Consider the following 23,042-nt stretch of genomic DNA (forward strand, 5'->3'; position numbering starts at 1 on the left):
ATTTACATAGAAAAGTTCCATGAGCCGGAATGAGCTTAGCTCATGTTTATAAAAACTTTGCTATGGATACAAAGCTAGCTAAAGCCATGGGTGGAAATACATAGGAATCAGAACCAGTCCTACAAATGTAATGCTTTTCTACAAAAGAAGAAATAAATATCAGAAAAATTCAGTCTTTGGATTCTCTCCTCCTTAGAGGGTAAATCACTGTGGTTACTCTGCTTGTTGACACTGGCCACATCACACCTCTTCACTTGGCCTGTTTCCTCCTTGTTTGTCAGATGAGGATGTGGGACTCCACTCTATCTTCCAGTACCATCTTTCTGAGGCTACTCTATGGAACGCATCTCACTTTTGGATTTAAAGACTTCTGAAAATTCTTAATGATACAGCTGTACGCCCAAGAACTATCTCCACATTAGGGCGCCCTACCACAAGCACAGTGTGCACAGTGCCGTTTTCTACTCCACCTGAGGCAGGCAATGGAGAACCTGGCCTCAAGCAGGCTGCCGTGCTATACGAGCATCTAGGAGCAGGGACGAAGATGCTCCACTTGTCGAGAGCCAGCAGGGCAAGAACAAACTGTTAACCCCACTATTAGAAAACCAGCACCAAATAAAGAGGGACCTAAGAGAAAGATGATCTATCTGAGGCTCCACAGGGGGCCAAGGACAGGAGAGGGACAGCACCGAGAACTAATGAAAGCCGCTGAGGCCAGCTCCAAGGCAACATGAAGCGCCACTTGGGACGAACTCTGGCTGCTCTATGAAGGGACTGTGGAAGGCAACCACGAAAACAGTGAGAATAAAACACTATCAAAGTCTGGAAATAACAACTTCCACATGGAGGTAACTGAATGAGTATCATGCTACGTCCACACAATGAAACAACATGCAGCATAAGAGGGTAGGAAAGCTGCACACAGGACCATATGTGGTCCCTAGGGCACATGGTTAATGACAAAGGGGGAAGGACATGCAAAGTGAATCAGAAACACACATTTGTATGTCAGTTTATAGTTGCAAAAGAAACAATGGGAGAAGGAAAAAAAGGAGGGGGATAGGGATGGAAGACAAATGTTTCTGAATATACCATGATTTTTACAGCTTTGCTTTGAGAATCACATAAATTAGAAAACAAACTCCAAAACTAAAAATGCCCCGCTCCCTATCTTGAGGCCGATCACAGGGTGAGTTCAGTCAGTGGACAGTCACTGAGCCACATACTATTAGTTCTGCACAGTTCTCTGTACGTTCAATGCACTTCAATAAAGAGTTTACTAAAAAAAAAGAAAAAAAAAGAAAATGTATCTTACATTTTGTATATCACATTGGTGATATAGCCTTCAGAGAAAATGTAACTGTAAAACACAATAATTTGACAGTATATTCCAAGTGAGACATATCCTAATAATATGAGTATTTTATTCTAAAAATATTATGTCATAAGGTGACTAGGTAATCAAGTTAATATCCTTAAAAACCAAGGTTTTTCAGCATAATTAAAAGATATACATTTAAGTAACAACCATATAAGTTTTTACTGAGTGGGAACTATCTACACTCAAAATTGTTTCCCAGGCCTGTATGCTATGAGAAACAACACAACAATAGTGGGTACATCCAGACATAGACTATGGCATTCAAACACCACTCCCCACTAAACGAAACCAGGGCACCTTAGAAAACAGCTAGGTCTGGGGCAGAATATGGACAAGACGGGACATCTTGCTGTGGCAGAAAGCAAAGAAGCAGTCACAGACTAATGGGGCCACATCCAAAGAAGAGAAGCCAACTTGGGGAATAATAGGAGTGTCAAAATATGACCTCAATGGGTTGAAACACAATTCTATACTAGTACATATACACAAGTTTAAAGTACCAGGAAGGAAAGCCACAAAAACGCATTGTCACTTTGGAAGCTGCTAGTCCCAATACATTCTAACGTTAAGGAACGAAATCTTCATTTCTCCTTCCTCTCCAGTATGAACTGTATTTCAGTGTAACCAGAATTGATGATAAGGGAAGTCTTCTTTACACAGTTTGACCTCAGAGATACTGCAGGTTCAGGTCCTGACCACCGCAACAAAGCAGGTACTGCAATAAAGCGAGATGTAATCTTTTTGCTGGTGTAATCTTGCCTTCAATTTGTAAAAAAAAAAAAAAATCCAACATCTATAACATGCAATAAAGAGAAGCACAATAAAACAAAGTGTGCCTGTGTAAGAATGCCAATTAATAAATGTATAAATAGAATTAGAAAAATCTCTATTTTGCAATTGCCAATTGTGGGCTAACTCATGGTCCCCACAGACAACCAGGTCCTTCGTCCTGAAGCCCATGAATGTTACCGACAAATTAAGTTATCGGTGGGACCTAAATGTAATCATAGGTGTCCTTAAAATCAAAGAGTACTACTTCTCAACATCTACAGAATGCTGCCAAAACCACACTCAGAGGATGAATCAAACTTGTAAATTTCATTATAAGAAAGAATTAAGATAAATGCACTAAGCATTTAAGATAGAGGGGAAAAAATAGAAGGAATAAATAAAAGAATTGGTAAAATACAAAACTGAAACAAACAAAAAACAGCTGAGTTAATCAAGCAAAACCAGAGTCAGTTTCTCTGGAAAAACTCAATTAAAAAGCAGTTAGTTCTGCTCTGGCCCGTGAGGCTTGGTTCAAGTATCCTCCCGGGCACCTAGATGGCGGGTTTGGTTCTCAGTCAGAGCACATACCCAGGTTGCAGGTTCACTCCCCAGTCAGGGTGGATTCAGGAGGCAACTGATCGACATCCGCCCCGCCTACCCTCTCTCTAAAATCGATTTTTTAAAAAGCAATTAGCTCTTTTCAGTCTGACAAAGAAAAGGAAAGAACACACCGAATCCAAGCTCACAATGATTATTCTCACCCTGTTCTGAAATAAGAACTGTGCTACAAATGGCAGTAATTATACCTCTGGGTAGATCCCAAGGAAGTCAGAGTTTCTTTGCCCCAAGGGAGCCCCATAAATTATTTTTACATCTCACTGGCATTAATTGGGTTCTGAGGCCATTAAGGGACCAATAACTGTAGTCAAGGGGACAAGGGGATGGGATATGACAGACACAGCCAAACAGGGTCTACCCATGCAGCTGGACCATTTCATCAAAAACATATGGCTTGTACATGGTGGTGGAAAAGAGTGGCTCCCAGAGGAAGATCATGGCACTGTTTCCCTCCCCAAAACAATGAGTACATCTGCAGAGAGAAGAGATTACCAACTAACTACCATGTAGTTTACAAACATGTAAAATTTTAAACAGAACACCAGCCAAATAAATCCATACTAAATTTAGAAAATAAGCCCTCAGAACTAAGTAGGATCTGTTTTAGGGATTCAGTAAGGATTTATTATTATTATTTTTTTAATTTACTGATTTGACTGAGAGAGGAAGAGGGAGGGAGGTGAGGAGGGAGGGAGGAAGGAAGGAGGAGAGAAACATTGATTTATTGTTCCACTTAGTTATGCATTCACTGGTTGATTCCTGTATGTGTCCTGCCTGGGGACTGACGTCACAACCTTGGCATATCGGGACAACACTCTAATCAACCAAGCTACCTGGCCAGGGCAAGATTCAGTATTAGGAAGTGTATACATCTCACATTTATAGCTCAAAGGAGGATAATTGAACAAATATGCATGGCTGATAAATGGCCATTTAAAAAATGGCCAAAAGACTGATGCAATTCAGCATCTATTCCTTGCTTCCTATGAAATTTAATATCAGGAATAGACAGAAATAGCTATAAAAATAATATTGCCCAGGTCTGGCTAGTGTGCTCAGTGGTTAGTATCAGTCCTGCACACGAAAGGGTCTTGGGTTTGATTGCAAGTCAAGGGCATCTACCTGGGTTGCAGGTTCAATCCTGACCCGAGTCAGGGCACACCCAGGAGGCCACCAATCAATGTGTCCCTCTCACATTGATATTCTCTCCCTCTTTCCACTCTCTAAAAACCAATGGGAAAAATATCCTAGAGTGAGGATTAACCAAAAATAAAATTTAAAATATTGCCCCAAAGTAAAATATATTTAAAGCTAAAATTATCCTACTGAAACTAGTAACAAAATGGCAAAGATGTCTACTGTTGTCAGACTGTCAATCATGCTACCTAAAATACATAATTAAGCAAAGAGAAGACACCTCTACTATAATGAAAAACTAGTCAGCAGGAAGGATGGACTAGGCAAAACATACACACAGAAACACACATACACAAGGTCCAAATCATGGAGATGCCAAATCGCAGCCCAGGAGACTTATCACAAAGATGTCTGTTCTCTCCAAGTTCAGCTACACCCCCAAGGAAATGTCAAATCTCTGTGGTAGGCTGAATAATGGCCACCCAAAGATATCAAGTCCTGATTACTTGGAATGTAAATGTTACCTTACTTGGGGGGGGGGGGAAAAGTCCTTCTAGATGTGATTAAAGATCTCGAGGAGATTGCCTTGAATTGTCTGAATGGGTCCTACAAGGCCCCATAAATGTCCTTATAAAAGAGAGCCAAAGAGCCCTGGTTGGGTGGCTCAGTTGGTTGAAGTGTCATTCCATAAACCAAAAAGGGGTGGGTTTGATTCCCGGCCAAGGCACATACCCAGTCGGGTTCAATCCCCCAGTTGGGGCTTGTATGGGAGGCAACTGATTGATGTTTCTCTTTCTCTCTCCCTCTCTTTTGAATCAATACAAAAAAATTATATTAAAAAATAAGAGAGTCAAGAAACATAATGCAGAAGAAAAAGCTGTTAAGAAGACAGGCAAAGATTGGAGTGATGCAGCCACAAGCCAAGGAATGAGGGTGGCCACCAGAAGCTGGAAGAGGCAAAGAATTCGTGCACCGGGTCTCTAGTGTGTGTGTGCGTGTGTGTGTGTGTGTGTGTGTGTGTGTGTATGTATGTATATATCTGTATCTATATCTATATCTATCTATCTATCTATCTATATATATATATATAGTAAAACAATATATATTCCTATAGCTGTGATTTCAATCAATATCACAGGGTTTGTCCTAGTGCCCCCAGAGGGCGTGTGACCTTGCCAGATTTTAGATTTGTAGCCCCCAGAAACTTGAGAGAATTGATTTCTGTTATTTAAACAGAACTCATGTGCACCTGTGAGTTTATCTTTTGATACAAGTGCCATTTCAAGTCAGCAGGAAGGATGGACTAGGCAATAAAGAGATTTAGGCCAATTTGGTATCCATTTTTTAAAAATATAAAGGGTGATCCTTACCTCACACCATAGTCCAACATAAATTTCAGCTAAATTGGAGATGTGGAGGTTAACAGTTTCGCCTTGAGGAGTTAGAAGACTGAGGAGGAAAAACTGCAACCAGGGGGTGCAAGCACCTAATGATGACTCGGACTGCAGACATCATCAAGGAAAGTATTAACCCTTTGCGGTCGTTTGTCTACTCTCAGCCACCAAAGCTTTTTTACCATTCCGGTTGTATGTCTGCTCTCAGCCACCACAGCAAGGAACCGTACGAATCTTAACTCTATTCATTCATGTATCAGTTCATAATTTCTCTGAAAGCTCTTAAGTGTCTAAGCGACCTTGTCACGAACCAAAACATTGCCCCGACAAATCGGAGATATCGAAACTCAATATAAACAAACGCGGTCATTCCACACTCGCCATGCAAAACACTGTGGGGAGTCAGTCACCTTTTGAGAATGAAGAAATTGACAAGCTTCAGAGATACTTCACAGAATTTCAAATAAAGCTTTACAAATTACGTTTAACTGTAATTAGGCATTCTCGCTTGTTAAGATATTTCAAAATAATACTCCAAAATGGCAAAAAGAAAGTTACCGAAAGAAGTGTACTACGAATCTGAAAGTAACGATGAAGAGTTTTATTTTGGCACCTTGAATACTGACTCTGACGTAGAAAGTGATAATGTTTGTAGTGATTCTACTAATAGTGACATAGTTCCAAAAAAGAATTAATAAATCTTGTTTATCCTTCATAATCTTGCATGTTATGTATCACTGCTCTTTCAATGGAAATTAATTCCGACCAGTACAACACCCATGTCCAAATTTAATACGACCGCAAAGGGTTAACTCATTTGACCCCAAATGCTTAAGAATTTTATGTAGCAGAGACTATCTAGTAGAGAAGTTAGAATACAAATTCTGTTTTTCTCTACTTGAAAAACATCTGAATAGGCTAAGACATATCAACACACACTGCACATAAACACACAAATACACATTCCTTCTCATTTAGCCCTTACTCTGAGATCAATAAATATGAACAAAAGTGATGCAGTTTGTGAAATGGTTAAGAAAAATATGCTCCTTGACCACTGAGGAAGTGTAAAATTATAAGGCATTTAAAGACACATAACGATAGATGTATACATGTATAATCCAGTTCAGCCATCACAGTGCAAAGAAGCTGCTCTCCTGAAGTACCTGCAGAACATGGCAGAGGCACGGTATAATACATACAGGAAGGCACACAGTAGCACTATCCACAGGCAAAGAACTGGGAAGAACACAAGTGTACATCAATGAGGAAATGGTTACTACACAGTGGCACATCAAAACCACATGACAAGTGTACAGTTACCAGCAATAAAGCGCTGGCTCAGGTAATAGCCTGGAGAGGGAAAGACAGTGCACAGGACTTGGTTTTTGACAACTGGGACATGGGCTTCCACATAAGAGGCTGTCCACACAGCTGGGGTATCAAGGCTAACAGAGATGAAGAGGGCAGAGGGCATCTGTGCAAGAAAAGGAACAGCAGCATGAGACTAACACATAGAATGACTAGTCAAATAAATATAGTAGGAACACCAGCATCTAGGACTGTCACTGTTGGAAAAAGGAGTTACTGATTTAGAAAGGGAGAAACTGGGACAGACCCTGTGGTATTAATTGAAATCACAGCTATAGAAATATATATTGTTTTACTATATACATATATATTAGAGGCCCGGTGCACAATTCATGCACAGCTGGGGGGAGGGGTCACGGGAGGTTGGGGGGCCAACTGGCCACTGCAGTGTGCGTCAGAGTGACCCGTCATTCTGTCGTTCCGGTCGCTTAGCTTTTATATATATAGATGTTAAAACAGACATGAATATTATAACAACACAAGAATTTGTGTATATGTAAGTATACAACACGCACTCTGCAGCTCTGACCACTGAAGGTCTGCATGCACTGGCACCACAGCCACCACCTACCTGGTGCCCAGACTCTGCTGAATATCAACTCTTGTAGAAAGAAACTGGGTTTCCTTGAAGAGAAGGCTGATTCCAGGTCTGGACAGGTAAGTCCATGAAGAGCCCAGAATATCATGTGGTGCCAGAAAGCGTCAAGAGCTAAATGGATATGGGAACATATCAGAAAGACACAAGCTGGCCTTAAGGGGCTCCCAGTGGCCAAAACTGGACAATATGAGAATAAAAATAATGATAATAAAGAATAATAACTAACTCAATAAAAAGGAAAATTGTTAGCCTGTACTGATATAAATAAATAAACTGAAAGTTTGATAGAAACAGATATTTAGTTTTAAAAGTACCTTCCCACGCTATACTTATTAATTACAAAGACCTCACAGTGGAGAATCCTGGCAGAAACCACCTTAATCAAGGGATCAAAGCAAACATCACTGGTAGTAGGACAAACTGAAATCGTGTGCCATCAAACAAAATACAAAGCAAAGAGCCGAAACCGGTTTGGCTCAGTGGATAGAGCGTCGGCCTGTGGACTGAAGGGTCCCGGGTTCGATGCCGGTCAGGGGCATGTACCTGGGTTGTGGGCACTTCCCCAGTGGGGGATGTGCAGGAGGCGGCTGATCGATGTTTCTCTCTCATCGGTGTTTCTAACTCTCTATCTCTCTCCCTTCCTCTCTGTAAAAAGTCAATAAAATATATTTAAAAAAAAAAAAAATACAAAGCAAAGAACTCAGCTTCCCTCCTGTGCTAGTCCAGCCAAAGAGGCAAAACCTGAATTCAATCAAAAGAAACACCTGGGTGCACGATGCAACATACAGATGATGTGTCATAGAATTGTACATTTAAAACCTACATAATCTTATTAACCAATGTCACCCTAATAAATTTGATTTTTTAAAAAAGGAAAGGAAAACACCAAATCCACACTGAGGGACAGTCTGCAACATAAAAGCCTATAACCATACAGGCATCGAGGTCAGGAACGCCAAGAGAAGATGGAGTAAATGCCCCAGTGCGAAGGGGACTAACGATACCTGACAAGAATATGTTAGCACAACTCTGAGCTGGATGATTCTGGTGGGATGTAAATGGGTCTGAATGCAGCAAGGCATCCATGTTAACTCCCTGAGCTGGATGGTTGTATGTGGTGAAGAAAGACAGTGTTTTTGTTTGTGGGAAACACTTCAATATAACCAAGGGATGATGAGGGTTCATGTCCCCAGCTTACTCAGGGGTTCAGAAAAAGTGTTTTGTGCCACACTCACAACTCCTCTATAAGTACAAGACACTTTTTAAAAATTCAATGGCAGATAGTACTACTTTTTTAATTAGAAAAAATAAACGCCTTCATTTGGAGAGGGGGTGGCAAGTGACATTAACCATTCAAGCTCTAAGTCAAAATCCAATTTTAATTAGATATGTTTCATCATGAGAGCAACTATTAAGACCAATGCACTGTTCACCCCCATTTTATATAGCACAACAAAGTTTTACCTCCATTTGAGGGTACTGTTATGATACTAAAGTCTGTTACACATCATTTGTTCAAAGTTCATGAAAGCAGATTTTTGAGCCATAAGAAGTGTTCCGTGGCTGTCAACCCACAGCCTAGACATGCATAGCAGCACCTTCCAAACAACTTCAAGGTGCACATTAGGACCCCCTCCAGCTCGTCCCCAGGACCTCTACTCTCAGTGTCCTATGAACAATTCAGACACCACGTTCAGAGGGGAGAGCACAAGCCACTTGTCTGAGCCAGCCAAATGCAAACTACACAACATCTCTAGCAAAAGGCAAATTCAGAGACACTAGCACATGGAGCCACCCATGTCATACCAAAGGAGCACTGCCCATGGACAGAGGAGTGGCATGTGGGCTGGGTGAGCAGGGTGACCATGTTGTCAACAAGCAATGGCTTAAAGGAAGGAGCCCTCCCCACACACACACCTACCACTGCAGGATTGGCGTGAGAAGATGAGCGAAAGTACATTTTGGAATTAAAATATTCTTGTAAGAAGCTCCCTAATGCCTCCCAAGTAAGTTCTGAATCAGCTAAGAGGAAAGTAGCCTTCAATAAAGTCATACCCCAGCTGATAGCAAAAACCTACTTACCCTACAAGTCAAGTACAGTGAGATCTGAGGGACCTGAAGACCCATAGATTGGCACTGAGTCCTTTGCAAACCATTTCCTACTTGAAGATTTAGTCCTGAAACTGCCAGCACAGCCTGAAACCAAAAGGGCCTCTCTTGGAAGAAATCAAGGGCTGGATTTCACGCACAAACTCTCCAACTCACAGCATCTTTGGTGGCTAAGCATCCATCCAGAAGCCCCAACCAACAAAGGACAAGAAGGAGAGGGTGACATGCCACACTGCTCCTAAGGCAAAGGCTCTTTCATAGCTCAAAGAAAAGCTGACTCTCCCCCAGTAACACCATCTTTTTCTGTTTGCCTAATCTTGCAGACAAGAGCTGCACTTACCAATCTCAAGTGGATGTGGGAGTTATCTCCAGCACCTGTATAAACTAAGGAGGGATCCCCAGAGCACAAAGTTGGAAGGGTTGCCCTGACTACAGCCGGCTCTTGTCTGGACGTTCCAGAGACCACAGGGCCACGCCTGGGAGCCAAGGAGCTCCTGTGTACAGGCAAGCCAGGCAGCAGAACTCATCACCGAGCAGGCACAAAGGCAACAGAACTCTGGTCTCAGGGGCCTGCAGTCAACTCCAAGCACAGGCAAATGTAGCAAAATAGCAGCTTTGTCTCAAAAGAAATTGTATTCTTCCAATTAATCTCACACACACTGATTTAAACCAGTGCTACAGGACCACCTAACTCATCTTCTACTTATCAAAGTCTAAACAGTAAATACAATCCAATAATTCCATTTGGAAGATATTTACAAATGAGCTAAGTATTAATAAAATTAGAAACCTAATATGTAAGAGTGAAATGAAGAGCAACACACATTAATTACAAAGTAAAACCTGTTAGGATAATACAACATATTTGATTTTGTCCTCCCCCCTTCCCCGCAGGCAACAATGGTGGGAGTTCCCTCTAGTAATCGCCTAGTAGGTCCAGGAGCCAAGGCACCATCTCCAGCATAAAGAACACCAAATGAGGAACACCATCCAGGAACATGCTTCCAACTACTATCAGGACGGTATAGCAGAAAGACAAAAAAAGACTGTGTAAGGCCATCCTTTCCTCTTTCATTTTTAATTTCTAAAGAAAAAAGAGTTTTAGAGAGGGCAAAAAGTTTTCAGCCCTATATAACACGGAATCAGACACCATACATTTTATATTGAGAGGAAGCCCTGAGGGCAGAATGATGTCACTCACTGCAACCCCAATGTCAAAAAATGCCAAATACATGCCCTCTTTCAAAAATTATTTCTTTTAACTCTATACTTTTTTGGTTTCCTCTTTCCCCCTGACCTATTTGTTCCAAGGGGTCTGGTCCTTTTGGGATAAGGGCAGTTTTTCTAGCTTGGCCATACTCCCTAAGGCTATCTGTTGTGGCAACCTCTTGAGGAGAACAGCTCTCTCCAGAGCCTCCAGATGAACCTCTCCTGACAGGTGAGGAGCGGTTGCCATACAGGTAGTTGCTATCAAGGCACCTGCAAGAAGACTGCTTTTACTCTCTGGGGAACCATACCCCCAGAGCTCTGCAGGATGACTTAGAGCCAGGGAGTAGGGGAGAGTTCAGCCACCCAGGCCCTCCTGTGCCTGACCTGAGAAAATCAAAGAAATTTCGATTTCCATTGCCCTGCCTCCCAGCCCCCATTCACGAAACTGCAGCCGCCCAGGCCAGGTGATTCAGGGGCCTAACTCAAGGCTCCTCATGAGAGGCACCAACACCAAGTTCACAGCACCAAACTTCCCAGAAGGGCACATCAGTTTCTGCCAGAGAGTAACGACATATACTAAAGGCACCCAACTGAGGCTGAAGTTATTCTCCCACCAGGAAAAAACCCACTGGTCCAGCTGTGCTGTGTCTAGAAGCTTTAAGTGCGGTCACTGACCCCATGGCCAAAAAGAGTGTATCCTGCTCATGAGCAGCCGGTCAATGAGAGACCTGAGCAGTGGGGACACTAGACAGGATGCTTTCTCACTTAGCAGAGCAAGAAGAAGAACTACTGTTCCGCTTCAGAATTTTTTATTTTTTAATAATTCTTTTTTTTTTAATATATTTTATTGAATTTTTACAGAGAGGAAGGGAGAGAGATAGAGAGTTAGAAACATCAATGAGAGAGAAACATCGATCAGCCGTCTCCTGCACACCTCCTACTGGGGATGTGCCGGCAACCCAGGTACATGCCCTTGACTGGAATCGAACCCAGGACCTTTCAGTCCGCAGGCCGACGCTCTATCCACTGAGCCAAATCGGTTTCGGCCGCTTCAGAAATTTGGTCCCCAGCTCACACACCCCAAAAGAGATGCTAGCTGGTGAGACAAAGGGATCATGCTGATAATAGTTAAAGTATGTCTATAGATACACTGAGCTCTGAGTGGACTCAGCAGCAGCAGCTCTCCCGTAGGCACATGGTCAGCACACTCTGCTTCTCAGCAGTCTGTCAGTCCAACCACATCCAAACCTACAGAGAAAGCTGCTCTGCAAAGGTAGCTGCTGAAGCCACAAACCCAATGGCAGTTAAAACACACAAGAGCAACACTTTGGGGCCTGTCCTTTGGACAGGCTTGTTTCTACATCCAGCATCTCCCTCAGAGCCTAGGAGGCAGCAGCCCATTATAATCCACCTTAGGTCAGAACATGACAAGTATTCAGAATATTCCCTTTTTAGCAATCAACACAGTCCTATCGGTTCACCCCCTCAAAACAAGCACAGGGCACCTGCCATGACCAGGTCACCTGCTACGCCATGGGGTCCCAAAACAAGTAAAGATACATAGATGACTTAGCCTGTGACCCAACTGGGGGTGGGGGCAGGTAAGACCGAGAGACCTGGCTCAGGCAGCCAGAGATGATACAACTAGGTCCAAACTGAAATAAAGTCTCCTGACTCCCAAGTCCAGTGGAGGATTCCTGTAAACATCCAACCCTCTGTCCTGTCTGGGCTGCTGCTACAGGATGATGGACACACTAGTCCAGCAAGAGCCTAGAGTAGAAAGCCAACCCCTGAAGGTGGCCGCACATAGACTGAAAGCAGTCACCTACAGGTTACCGTGGAAACTGGCCCTGAATACATTAGTTCTGGACTTTGATTTGTTCACTTCCTTACCTGGACCCACTAATGAATATGTACTTGGTGAAAAATACCTGCTTGATGACTGAATAAATGAGAGATATTCAAAATTATAAAGGACACAAGACAAAAAGTTCAGTAAGGATTTTCTATTACCATTACCCTTGTCAATATCTGTGACGTTGAGGACTCCAACAGTGCATGTGATACAGCCCCAACTCAGCCACTCCTGCAAGCAGCTTCACCTGCCAGCCTGAAAAAATGGATCTACCACCTACAGCCCTTTCAAGGACTGACCCTGGAAAGCAGGGCTGCTCAACCTCAGTGCCCCTGACCTTTTGCATGAGACAATGAGGTTCGCTGTGGGGCTGTCCTGGGCCCCATAGGATATCGCACACCTCTGTCCTCTACCCAGTGAATGCCAGTAGCACACCTGAGTCATGACAACCAAAAGGTCCCCAGACATTGCCATATGTTCTCTGGGGACAAATTGTCTGACTAAACCATTGCTGGAAACAAAGGGCATGATGCTTGGTATGTGAGAGGGAAGCAAAGAATAAAAGCTTTAATAGGCAAAGCTTTTTGCATCACTTGCGCACCCTTGAAACAGATCACAAAGTGAGATGCTGTATGAGTGACTATCTGCTCCAAGTATCATTCTTTCAAATTAAGTTACTGATAAACTGAGTTGACCAAGAGTTCAGAGCTATCAAAGGTAGGGGGTGAGACCACAGAGATTCAGCTTCTTCTCTTTATTATCTTGTTAATCCTCATTGGAGGATATTCTTCCATTGATTTTCAGAGAGGGTAGAAGGGAGGGGGAGAGACAGAAAGAGAGAAGCATTGATGCGAGATAGACACATCGATTGGTTGCCTCCAGCACCTACTGCACTGACTAGGGCTGGGGATTGAGCCCGCAACCAAGGTACGTGCCCCTGACCTGAATTGAACCCGCGACCCTTCAGTCTGTGGGCTGACGCTCTATCCACTGAGCCAAACTGGCTAGAGCTCAGAGCTCAGCTCCTTAACTTTAAAAGGAAGGAACTAAAGTCCTACAGATTAGGAAACACCCAAAGTCCCAGAGCTGATGAAGAGTAAGTAGGTCCGAACTGAAATAAGGTCTCCTGACTCACAGTCCAGGAAATACTCAACCCTCTGTCCTGTCTGGAAAAAGCACTAATGGCCAGCAATCTACACCTAACACACAAGCACTGCTGTATATCTTACAAGGCCCACCTCCAGGAACATCTGAGAATATCAGTTCATACAAATAAAAGGCAAACCTAAGAGGGTTTTCAGAAAACACTTATTTGAAAAGAATTTATACTGACTGCTCAATGGCACTTGCTAACCAGGTTTTTCTGCTCCACCAACTTCCTGCCTCTCCTCATCCAGACAGGCCTGCTGTACCAGTGGTGGGGTGTTGGGCACAGGTTCGATTCCGGTCAAGGGCAGGTACCCTGGTTGTGGGCTCGATCCCTGGCCCCTGTCAGGGTGCATGCAGGAGGCAAAAAATAGATGTGTCTCTCTCACATCTATGTTTCTCTCTTTCTGTCTCTCCCCCTCTCTTCCACTCTCTCTAAAAATCAATGGAAAAATATCCTCAGGTGAGAAATAACGAAACAAAAAACCAACAAACAAAATGGCAATCCTTCATGATTCTTCCCCAAAAACTATCTCCAAAATTATGGCTTTATCTAAGATTTTTCTTGGATATATTAATACATGGTTTAAATCAAAACAGGATCACATTAATGCAGTGTTTCGCCACTTGCTGCACTTAGTTCCATTAAAAAAACGCATCTGCCAAAACCGGTTTGGCTCAGTGGATAGAGCGTCGGCCTGCGGACTGAAGGGTCCCAGGTTCGATTCCGGTCAAGGGCATGTACCTTGGTTGCGGGCACATCCCCAGTTGGAGATGTGCAGAAGGCAGCTGATCGATGTTTCTCTCTCATCGATGTTTCTAACTCTCTATCTCTCTCCCTTCCTCTCTGTAAAAAAAAAATCAATAAAATATATTAAAAAACAAAACAAAAAAAACAACAAACAAACAAAAAAAATGCATCATGCCCTGGCCGGTGTGGCTAGGATGGTTGAGAGTTGTCCTGTGTACCAGAAGGTTGCCAGTTTAGATTCCCAGTCAGGGCACACGCCCAGGTTTCAGGTTCAATCCCCATTCAGGGTGCAAAAGGGAGGCAACTGATCTATGTTTCTATCTCCCTTCCTCTCTCTCTAAGGTCAATAAAAACATTTTTTTAAATGCATCATGCTGTCTTTCCAGGTTTTATACACAAATTGACCTATTAGCAACTGCATGAAATAGGATGAACACAAATCCCCTGCTGATGTTGCTTTCCCCCCCTTTTTAGTGATTACAAATGCTGAAGAGAATACCATCTGCTCACCTGAGCCTGTATCTCCACAGGACAAAGTTTTAGAAATAGTTACATGATCACAAGGGGTACATGGATGGGCACTGCCAAAGCAGATGAACCCCCTATAAGCTACACTATTCACACTCAAATCTGCATTAACCTGGCCCCTCACCCTTGATAACCAACACAGTCATGCTTATTTTTCCAATCTGTAGGGAAATATGATTTTAATGTCAATTCTTTGATCGTCAGTGAAAGTAAAATCTTGCTTTGCTTACTGGCCATCTGATTTTCTTAACCGAGAAGACGAACCTATTCACAACCTCTGTCCACTTTTCAGCCAGGGTATTTCAGCACACATTAGATGAAGCAAAATCCATGGCTATGCAACTAAGGAGAAAAGCAAAGAAAGAACTATAAATTTCAGTGAAACTCAAGTTGTAAGCTCAAAAGAACATTGCTAAAGGGCACCCAGGCAAAAGTGATAAGAAAATATTATCAAAAGAGATATGTTTTGCCTTTCATGCCCTGGTCAAAGGCTATGGAGGTTTTTCTCAGGAAAGGGAAATAGAATCTTTCACCTGGGGACACCTGTTACAATAGAGGGTGGGAAACCTTTCTGAAGACAGAGGGAGTAAGTACTTCCAAAGTTACTGCTGAGTTTGTAGCCTTCTCCTCTCTTGGCCCCCTGAACACAAGCAGCCAAGCAAGAGGCTGGAAAGTTTTTTTCTGGATAATCCGAAGAGACCCAAAGAAGCTGACAGGATGTTTTAATGGCCCTGCCAGGTGCTTCTAGGCCAGTGGTTCTCAACCTTCCTAATGCCACGACCCTTTAATACAGTTCCTCATGTTGTGGTGACCCCCAATTTCATTGTTACAAACTGAACATAATTAAAGCATAGTGATTAATCACAAAAACAATATGTAATTATATATGTGTTTTCCGATGGTCTTAGGCGACCCCTGTGAAAGGGTCGTTCGACCCCCAAAGGGGTCGCAACCCACAGGTTGAGAACCGCTGTTCTAGGCACAGGCTCAGGAGCTCTCTGAAAAATGTGCAGGCAGGGGAACATCCCAGATAGCCCAGAAAAGGCTCTGATCAAAGGCAAAATCCCCAAACAAAAAGCAGCCTGAAGGAAACAATGACTTCAGGGAAAACTTTAAAACTCATTAATGTCTTCAGATAAGAGGAGATACCACATCCATGAAACAAAAACAGGAGGTTACAAATTAGGAATAGAGAGAATAAGAGAAAGCTCTTTGAAATAGAATGAGAAAAACTCAATAGAAGGGCTAGAAGATAAAGTTGAGAATGTCTTCCAAAAAGAAAATAGAACACCTAAGAAAATCAGTGTCCATTCAGAAGCTCTAAGAGTTTCATTCTAGAAAGAGAAAGTGGCCCAGGTCAGTGTAGTTCAGTTGGTTGCTCTAAGACCCATGCACCAAGAGATCACAGGTTATATATCTGGTCAGGGCACATGCCCAAATTGTGGGCTCAATCCCCAGTAGAGGGAGTGCAGGAGGCAGCCGATCAATGTTTTTCTCTCTCCGTCTCCCTTCCTCTCTCTGGGGAAAAAAAAAAAAAGAAAAAAAAATCAATTAAAAGGAAAAAACATAGAAAGAGAAAGTGAATGGGAAGAAATTAAAGTAATAAATCAGGAAAACTGCCCAGCATTGAAGGACAGGAGTTTCCAAATAAAGGGGTCCGAAGTGTTCCAAGGGACATCATCACACTTCGTGTTTTGAATTTCATAGTGAGAAAATCCTTTAAGCTGAAAAAAAACAAACGCAACAACAGTCGTACATAAAGGCTTCAGCAATAACACTGGAAGATGGGGATGGAGGCCTAGGACAGATTTATACACTATGAAGTAAATAAAAAACACAATTTTGTAAGATAAAAAGGTGGGTTTGGCATTGAGTTTTAGTGACAAATACATAGAAAATTAAGCCAACAAACAAGACTCATAAAAACTTCATAGAAAACAAAACTTTATTTAGGAAAGATAAAGTGACCCATCACACTATCTGGCCTAGCTGTGAGACTATGCAGTCATAATATAAACACTAAATTCTGAACTGTCCAAGTTAAAGATGAGCCTGCTCGTATAGCCATGTATTTGTCTGCACAGCAACAGCAAAGAATAAAAGAAAACCAGAAACTTCACATCTATTCCAGAGTTAAGTGAAGAGAATGTATGAAATGGAGGAAGAGTCATAAATAAGCAAGTCAGCACATCTATCTAGTAATATGCAAATTGGTTGGGACGCCATCACAGTAACAACCATCAGCAGCGGGTGGGTGGGGACTTGCAGCATTGGGGACTCAATGGCCACTGCCGCTTGCGCTGGGCTGGCCCTGGGCAAGCGGGGACTGGGGTGGGGCCCGTCGGAGGGCGGCCTGTACTCCCCACATGGCAGTGGCAGCTGTGAGCACTCCCGGTGGCCAGGTGGCCACTGCCGCTTGCCCAGGGCTGGCCCGGTGCTCCAGCAAGCTGCCATTGGCCGCTGCCACTTCGAAGGCCCAAGGCTCAGGCAATGAGGGCTGGGCGAGGCTCAGGCAGCCTCATGGCTGGCAGTGGCAGCAGCAGAGGCGTGATGGGGGTGTCGCCTTCCTCTGATCGCAGGGTCGCCTCCCGCAAAGGGAGGCCAGAGGCAGCAGCAGCAAGGGGATGATAGGGGCGGTGGTTCCCCTGATCAGCCAGTCGCCTCCTGCAGAGGGAGGCCAGACTGCAGCCATCAGTAGGACATCCCCTGAGGGATCCCAGACTGTGAGAAGGGGCAGGCCAGGCTGAGGGACCGCCCACCCCCACCCCCCTGCACAAATTTTGTGCACCGGGCCTCTAGTACACTATAAAGACCAAAGGAATCACCCAAGAGCAAGCCTGGGTGCTCTGCAGAAGAAACATGACCTGGGGAAGGCTAGTCATAATTTTTCCTTACAAGCCTTTCTAGATTTGTTTGACCTCTTAAAAACATGAAGATAGATCATTGGTTTGAAATAAAATTAATTTTTTATTTTAAAATTCATATGAATTCAAATAACAAGTATTAAGGGTGAGTATGCAGTCAATGTATTTTACCAAATTAACAGCAAGCATCAAGATGACTAACTCCAGCCGAAGCCGGTTTGGCTCAGTGGATAGAGCGTCGGCCTGTGGACTGAAGGGTCCCGGGCTCGATTCAGTCAGAGGCATGTACCTTGGTTGCGGGCATATCCCCAGTGGGAGATGTGCAGGAGGCAGCTGATCGATGTTTCTAACTATCTCTCTCCCTTCCTCTCTGCAAAAAATCAATAAAATATATTAAAAAAAAAAAGATGACTAACTCCACACAATGCCCAGACATGCCTGGAACAACATGTTTGGCTTGTATTTAACGGTATTCGAGGAATTTCAGCGTGCTCGGAAAATAACAGCCTACTAGGGATGTCACTTTAAAAATGTCTCTGATTTGAGAAAGAAAATCTTGCTTAGCCCAAAATAACGTGTATAATCAATTTTTTAAAATATTTTATTTTTTTTTTTACAGAGAGGGAGAGGGATAGACTGTTAGAAACATCAGTGAGAGAGAAACATCAATCAGCTGCTTCCTGCACACCTCCTACTGAGGATGTGCCCACAACCAAGGTACATGCCTTGACTGGAATCAAACCTGGGACCTTTCAGTCCGCAGGCCAATGCTCTATCCACTGAGCCAAACCGGCTAGAGCGTATAATCAATTTTTAAAGTGTCATACACATGAGCTTCTCTTCTTGGTTTTCAATGTTGAATGTGTGGTGCTTCTAAGGGAAAAGGCATGTTCTCTGGTTGCTTTTCTACTGGGTCAAAAACTTTCATAACATGAATCCTGAGACTTTTTGCAGCCATAACAGAGCAATTGAGAACTCAGCTGTGTGCTGATTCTTCCAGGAGCTTGGTTATTTCTTAATAGAAAAGGAAAATGCCTTTCTATGTATGATCACCAGCCCTGTGGGAGGAATGTGTACTGAAGGAGTGATACCAGTATAAATACCATCGGTAGTTCAAAAAGTGTGTTCTCTGCTCAAGCCCTTTTGGTAAATGAATGTTTCAGTTGGGAAGCATTAATGGAGAATCTACCTGATCCATTTGTGACTGAAGGTCACAAGTCATCCTGGCAGACAGTGTGATCACCTGAAACCCTGTCCCAAACAGTGTTTTAGATAGGACTAACTAAAGGGCATGAAGTCCTTCACAACAGGGTCTCAACAAGCCCTCCACCCTTTCAGAGGTTGGCAGCATACCAAATTCTCAAGCTCTTGCCCATATATGCCAAGCTATAGCTGTCACACGTCCCCTTTGCATTAGCTAATCTTCCTGCCTAGAACACCCCATCCTGCCAACTTCACATAGAAAACCTCTTATTCATTCTCTAAACCCGTTTAATAACTACATTCTTTCTGAAGACTTTCCAACTTATTAGTCTTCTCCTTCCTCTACCCAAATATTGGACCTATTTCCATTACTGTACTTACAGCACTGTAATCTAATTATTCTTTTACCAGAAAATCCCCTATACTAGACCATAAACTGCTTTAGTGAAAAAAAGTCTATACCCTCTTTACCTTTGCATCCTCAGACTCCTTAACAGTATCTGGCACACGGCAATTCCCAATAAATGTTTCTTGAACTGTTGAAGTTATGAGGCTGAAGTCAGAGAATAAGAAGCCCCAAACAGCAAAACCAAAGGAAAAACATATATATATATATATATATATATATATATATATATATATATATGCCTAACTGGTAGCTATGAAGCACACTGACCATCAGAGGGAAGGAGGGAGGGCATGAAGACATTAACCAAAGTTCTTATATGCATACTAGAGGCCTGGGAGGTGGGGTCCCTCTGCCTGGCCTGCTGGGATCCCCGGAAACCGGCAGTCCAATATCCCCCCAGGAGTCCCAGATTGTGAGAGGTCGCAGGCCAGGCCGAGGGACCCCACCAGTGCACAGATTTGCACTGGGCCTCTAGTACTTAATGATTCAAGAAGAAATTCTCCCATCAAGCAGCTGAGATGTCAGCTTAGCCCACTGGATAGGGCCTGGAGGTGCTTCGGTATATGGCCCCAATGATACCAGAAGTGCTCTCCTTATGCTCACTGCACACGTACCCAGGTGATGTTAACCTGATTACAGAAGATGCATGGCACATAATTGAACTAATGGCAATTAGAGGGAAATCCAATCCTCATTATAAATTAACTGGCTTTCAAATGTTATTCCTCAAGGCTTTGAAACACCTTCCCAACTACTTTAAACACTGCTTCCAAGCATCCTAAAATTAAACATACTTAATGAGTTTAGCTTGCAGGTATTTGACCAGTTCAAAATGGTCAAATATAAACTGGAGCACTAGGTTTCCTCCCATGTTCCATCATTCCTGGTTTGCTTCCATACGTGAACATCCATCAACTGCCTCAGACAAAATCCTGACTATAACACCCTACTTGCCAATAAAGTGAGGATCCTTAAGCAGATACCAAACACTGGTAAAGTCATTGCCTGAGGGCTGAAGTGAGCCATGAAGCGAAGGACCCATAACAAAACCCAAAACTGAAGGGCCAGTCATCCGTTCCTGAAGATGCTTCATCTGACCAGAAGCGTTGCTTCATAAATAGCACATAATATGTATTTCCTTTCGTTTTACGTGGTATCCAAACTCCACGCAAAGTCTGACCCTCCCATTTTCTAAGTCGGTGGGAGAGGATATTTGGCAGCTGCCCCTGAGTACATAACCACTTTCCAAAATATGCCCTCGGTATCCGCTAGTGTCAGATACAGCTTCAGGTCCCCAACACGAAGCTGTCGCACGTCAGAGACTCAAGAATGTGTTTATTTTCAGTCGGGAGCAATCTACAAAGGCTTCCTGTGGGAGAGCATCCGCGCACAGCCTTCAAGAGTGTGGGACCGCTGCTGGGCCTACAGGCCACCGTGAGGGAGGGAGGGAGGACACCCCGGCAAGGGCAGGGGGCAGCGCTGCTCCCGTCCCGCCCCGGCCAGGCATGTTGCCCTCCCGCCCCCGAGTCCCCGAGCCACGCGATCCCAGTGGGTTTGGAAGTGTCCCCCAGGCCTCACTTTGCGACCCGGACCCCAAGGAGAAAGGGGGAGAGGAGCCCGCGGCCCCGCCCTCCTCCTGGGGCACAGGCCCCAGCCCCAGGCGCTCGAAGGCCACGTCCCCCGGGACCCGTGCCGACTCTAGGGTCTGTGCACAGACCCGCCGGCCCACGTGACGTGCGGCAGCCAATCGTGGGGAGGCCCCCGACCATCGAGACGACGGTGGCCCAGGGCTGGAGCGGCCCGCTCGTCCGCTTGCCGCCCCCACTCCGGCCCAGCTCCAGTGCTTCCAGCTCGGTGCTGCCGCCATCTTCCTGGAGGAGAGGGCCAGAGGCGAAGGCGCCCGCCCCTGCGGTCGCTCCGCACTCTTACCGCCACCTGCCCTTACCCGAACGTCTCTGTTCTCAGCAGTCACTTAGTTCCTTCTAAAGAGACTTCCCTACTCCCACTCTAGTTACCCACAGGCGAAGAATCACATTACCTGTTCCAGTCTTACCAGCGTAAGGAGATCAGGCTCACAAGCTGGGAACTGTGGCGAAACAGGGACAAGCCGCCATCTTGGTAAAGGAGAAGAGGCTACGCTTGACCTCCCCCCCACCCCCAGCGTCTATATGGCCAACCGCCGTGGGAGGGGCACGGCGCCTGCGCAGAGGCGGAAAACGCGGACGAGCCTGCGCCTGCGCACTCAGAAACCGGCGCATGGGGGGAGGGGAGGCAGGACAGGTCGCGCAGAGAAGAGGAATGCGTTGGCAAAGGGGCGGGGCGACGTGATGACGCAATCCGCCTGCCCGCGGGGCGTGGTGCGAGCAGACGGCGGGCGCTGGGTGGATACGCGGCGCGGTCGGTTGGCTCTTCTTCGGTTCCTCCGCGGTGAGTGTCTCGCCATGGGTCCCCGCCGCTGCTGCCGGGATGCGAGCTGTGGGGCTGGCTGAGAAGGGGTAGGGGGCCCGCCCTGGATGGCGGTTAGCCGTCCCGGGGGGCGCAGCGGCGGTGGTGACCGCGCAGTGTGGGGGAGGGGCTGTCAGCCTGCGGTCCTTGGTCCTCCCCGCCCTCCCAGGTTCTCTATCCTCCCCCGTCCTTTCCCGGGCCCTCCTCTCCCCTCTCCCCAGCCTTCCGGGCCCTCCCCGGACCCCGCCCCCCGGGAGTCCTGGCTCCGGCGGAAACGACAGGGTGTGTCCCGGGAGAACCCAAGTGACCCCTTGCTCGCTGTGTGATAATTCCGTGCAGCTGTTTCAGTAGTTGGCCAGGGGTGCGGGACGCGCAGTTGGCGGTCGTGGTCCGGAGGGAGAGTGCTTTTGTCGTGCGGACATCCTTTTGTCCCTTTGACATGGGTGATTTCCTCCCTCTAGCCCCTGGCAGAAGGGAAGCCTCCAGAAGTCCTTGCCTCCTTGGCTGTCTGGCTGCTGGGGAGAGGCCCCACCATTCCCCTGAAGGCCTGAGGGGAGGAGGCCCATCTGCGGCTGCCCTTGCTTTCTGTAAAGCCCCAACTCTCACGTGGTCCACAGGACCCACAAGACCTGGCCACCATTTACTTTTCCGCCTAATTTTTTTTACCAGGACGATCCTTACCTTGTCTGCCCGCCCCCATAGACACGTGACCAACCACACTGAACTGCTCAAACTGCTGTGGTCTTTCTTTTGGCTTGGGCCCAAACCCTTTCTTTTGTCTAGAACCCAGCTACCTCCCCACCTTTTCTGCCCTTTGCTTGCCTAGTCCCAGCTCTGCTATTCAGGATTTGGTCCAGATTAGATTTCCTACGGCCGGCATAGATGTTGGCCTGATGTTAGCCTTTGTCCTACTTACTGTATGGTAGTTGTCCTGTGAGGGGCAGGGGATGTGTGAACTGAGTCACCTTTACCCTTTGCCTAGCACAGTGACCCTCACCTAGTAAGTTCCCAAATATTTGTTGAACGACTCACTGTTATAATACCTCAAAATAAGTATGTTCCAAAACAGACTTACTGTCATGAGGAGAGAGACATACTGGTGTAAGGGGTCAAGAAAGCTGCTTCCTGGTGTTTGTAGTTGGAGGTTCACGATTTCCATTTTTGGTAGTTCCGACACGGGCTTTCTTTGCACCACCCAACTTCCTAACTCACTGTGTGCTGCTCTGTCGAATCTTGGCAATGATCTCCGCTGG

The 23,042-nt window shown here is 45.1% G+C and overlaps 2 protein-coding genes across 3 annotated transcripts in view; one reads left to right on the forward strand and one right to left on the reverse strand.

Moving 5' to 3' along the window:
• The window catches only part of HDLBP (high density lipoprotein binding protein), a 76,803-nt gene extending 55,276 nt beyond the window's left edge, over positions 1-21,527 (reverse strand). Inside the window, exons 1-2 of the mRNA XM_081095580.1 lie at positions 21,383-21,527; positions 15,099-15,210 (exon numbers count right to left, since the gene is read on the reverse strand). The gene's annotated coding sequence lies outside the window, so the exon portion shown is untranslated. The remainder of the gene's footprint in view (positions 1-15,098; positions 15,211-21,382) is intronic.
• Positions 21,302-23,042, forward strand: part of SEPTIN2 (septin 2) — a 35,640-nt gene continuing 33,899 nt past the window's right edge. For both annotated transcript variants that reach the window (XR_013996229.1, XM_081095582.1), the window contains exon 1: positions 21,302-21,771. The gene's annotated coding sequence lies outside the window, so the exon portion shown is untranslated. The remainder of the gene's footprint in view (positions 21,772-23,042) is intronic.

This window comes from Myotis nattereri (assembly GCF_964212035.1).
Source record: "Myotis nattereri genome assembly, chromosome: 7".
In the NCBI taxonomy this organism is placed as follows: Eukaryota; Metazoa; Chordata; class Mammalia; order Chiroptera; family Vespertilionidae; genus Myotis; species Myotis nattereri.